This window comes from Echinops telfairi, unplaced genomic scaffold (genome assembly GCF_000313985.2).
Source record: "Echinops telfairi isolate 266 unplaced genomic scaffold, ASM31398v2 ScPeMD7_7407;HRSCAF=8445, whole genome shotgun sequence".
Lineage (NCBI taxonomy): Eukaryota > Metazoa > Chordata > Mammalia > Afrosoricida > Tenrecidae > Echinops > Echinops telfairi.
In genome coordinates, this window is record NW_022111307.1 from 5,690,769 (window position 1) to 5,694,484 (window position 3,716).

Genomic DNA, 3,716 nt, shown 5'->3' on the forward strand with positions numbered 1-3,716 from the left:
GGGGTGGTCGACCCTACTGGCTGACCCCATTGGCTGAATTAAGCCCACCTGGCCTAGATGGGGCCAATCCAGGGGTACCGCCCACCTAGTTGTGACGGCCCTTCCTGGCTGGGAGTCTGGACTTAAGCATGCCCTCCAGCCCATGGCCAGCTGAGCTTGCCCTGTTCTCCCAGCCACCTTCTGCAGGGGTGCCGGGCATAGAGAGGGACAACTCCCCCTCTGGCTACCTAACAATACCTCCTCAATCTCCTTTTTTGGTTTTCTTTTTGAAGTTCCCTAGGCAATTGCATTGTGCAGGTAAGTGCCCTCTTGGCTATATTCCCTCTCATCAGAAGGTCCATTGTTTGGGCTCAAGCCCGAGGGAGAGACTCGCCCTCAATAAAGGCTGAGAGACTGAAACACTGACCTGGAGCCAGTTTGAGAGAAGTTAGGCTTGGAATTACAGGGGGTTGGAGTGGAGATGAGTAAGACTGCATCCAGCAGAGGCCAGCTGGGCAGGAAGGGCTCCACTGTCTAAAGGGTTATTAAGGGGCTTATTTTTATACCAATGAACAAACTACGTTGAGTGAGGTGGGTAAAACTAGCAAGACTTTTACTGTTATTAAAGTCATCTGGACTTTGCTATGAGGCCATTGTTACTGTGCGCCCTGGAGCCTGTGACGAGTCCTGTTGTGATCTGGCCCGGCTAGGTTCGGTCATGGAAGGTATTCTCTGGAGAGCTTTGGAATTGGCAAGGCCAGCACAGGAAGCAGGGCCAAATGAAGACCAGGGAGGGCCCTGAACTCGGAAAATCTGTGGTGCCCCTCATCTGTTTCACCTGCATTTAAATAGTTGGGTATGTACTTAAATTTAATCACACTCAGTGTGCCCCTCACCCGGAGCACAGTGATGTTTTAGCATTGACCATTTGTCCCTACATCCATCATGTTACTTATCTCATTCTTGGTGATCATGCTAAGATTTAGCAATACTTTGAGGTGTTAACCTTATCTCTTCAAGTATAGTTCCCATCCTCCTATCATCTGCTTATTCCATCCATTGCTGATCTTCATTTGAATCAAATTGGGTAGCATAAACATACTTTTCTAATTCTGTATGCCTTCCATATTTATTAACTGGAATTTTCTAGAAAAAAAGAACTTTCTTTTATCCAACTGGAATACTGGGTTACTCTGAGATAGAACCCATCTAGGTAATACAAGATCAATGCTTCCTTTTCTTTTCAAGGGGGTCATATTGATCCAGAAGAATGATTACATCTTTTTTTTTGAGACCACTTAAAGGAGAAGAGGGCTGATGATGCAAACATTCTTTGAGGTGGAGATCAGAGGGGGAGGAGAAGATGGTGGGAATTCACATTAGCTGGTTTTAGTTTTCTTAGGAGCTCACCCTCCGTCAATAGGGAGGTGGGAAGAGAAGAGATGGGAAGTCTGGATTATGTGCTGTCAGGATGTGGCGGGCAGTTAACTGTTGAGGAAGGAAAGATAGTTGAGTGACCAAAGACCCAGAGGAGAGTGTGGATGTATGTTGGTATGAAATCCTCTGCTGCTGAGTTGATTCTAACTCATAGCAACCTCTAGGGGGAGTAGAAGGGCCTCACAGGGTGTCCTTTACAGAAACATCTTTCACCCTTGGGCAGCTGACATGTGTGACCCACTGTCCCTCCAGTTAGCAGTAGAGTGCACAATCACTATGGCGCCAGGACTCCTTTGTGTTGTTATGTGTACAGCCGTGTGCAGCAGCCTGAAAGCAGAAGTGGGCTTTCCCAGACTGGAGAGCTTGGGGACTGGTGAGGTGAGCAACAGAAGCAGACCAGAGGAAGGCATGGGACAGCCCTAAACTGTGAGAATCTATGGTGCCCTTCTTAAACGGGATAGGTGAGTTGTATAAGTTGTAGATATTCCTGTGCATGGGTACGTGCATCTTAGCGACCCATGAAGCAATTTCTTTCAGTGGCTGTACACAAAAGCGGTGTGTGCCACTTCAGTGGAATGAGATGACTAGATTATACAATCTCTAGTGTACGAAGTCCATATTTTCTATGAAAGAGTATTCTACATATTCCAGAGCAAAGAAAAATGAGTCCGTGAACATAGGTGTTTCAATAGTCAATGTCAATTTACGTTGATCTCTCAAAACAAAAAAATGGACTTTCACCATTTTTTCTTTAAATGTCTCATACTTAAACTTTGATGCTAGTTTTGCTAGTAAATGCTATAATCATAACTGAGGAAATGAAAAAACCATAAAAGAAAATTTACTGATTAGAAAATAAATATCACAAATTACTTAATTTTGTTTGTAGGTAGATTTTTTTCATCACTAATGTTATAATTAAAAATACTTCTTCGTTTTTGTTGCTCTTTCAAATTCTGCAATGGTCTCATCACAATTAAATTGCCAAACAATATTTACTTCCATACATAATAAGGATAATGAATCGAGTCTTTCTTGAATCGTTGTTGTATGCTCAGGATTTTTTTTAGTCTCTTTAGAGATAAAATTAGCATTCTATTGTACAGTTTGTGATTTTAAAATTAGGAATGGGCATAAATCAATTTCAACATTGGGAACTAGGCATTGCATTTTTCTTCTATTATGGAATGATAACAAGAAAATAATAAGTCAAAAACATTGCTTCAAAATACGAATAAAACATTATTAAACTAAAATATCAAAATGTGAACCTATTATCTCAATGTATTCCCCATCATAGAAGTATATTCTCCATATATATACATCTGAAGGCAATCATTCCCCTTTCTTTAACCCTTCCCTGAAGAATACACCACATCAAAACAACGGCTTGGGAATCCTCGAGGGATTCAAATGATGTTCCTTTGAGTTTGGGGAACAAAAAGAAGTCAGAAAGGGTAAGGTCAGAGCTGTAGGGGGATGCGTTAAGATGTCCCAATGAAATCCTCATAGGACAGCTCTGCTGCCCTCAAGGAATGAGCAGATGTGTTGTTGTGATGAGGAGAAAAAAATCCCCAATACGTACAACTGTCCTGGCCTTACTTTCACTAATACAGTTTTCAATTTTCTTAAAACTTCTTCAAGATAAGTCCCTATGATTGCCTAGGTTATCTCTTGGGACTCTTAAAACAGTCACCATCACCTTCTGAGCTGACCTCTCAGTCTTGAATTTCAGTGGCCCCCAGATCCCCTCAGAAGCCACTGTTTGGATGGGACCGTCTTTGAAGGCCCTGGACCGAGAGACCCAGGCAAGAGTCTGTCCGAGAGCCTGTCTGCAGGCAGTCCTGGATTGCAGACACGTCTACACACACTGTTGTTGGAATACACCTATGTGGCTCTGAACTGACAGCAGTACTTTTTGACTGCCCCTCGGACAAGAGCATGATGCTTTCTCTCCTCCGGTGGGGGTGTCCCTGGCCCGCACAGGCCCGCACACTCCTCTCCTGGCTTCCTCTTGCTGCCCTGAAGCTCCGCTGTCAGACACCTCTACCTCGAGAAGCCAAGCTGACTTCCCCGGCAGCCCTGCGACCACAGCTCCCTGCACTGCCCTGTCACAGTTCTGACCACCACTGTCACTTTGTTGGGTGCTATCGAGTGGACTTTCAACTCAATGCAACCCCATGTGACAGATGGGAGCTGCCCCCTAGGGTGTTTCAAGACTGTAACCTTGACAGGTGCAGATCCCGAGGTGGTGTCAACGCCAAGTCCAAGCAGCTGTGCAGATGGGCAAAGAGGCCATT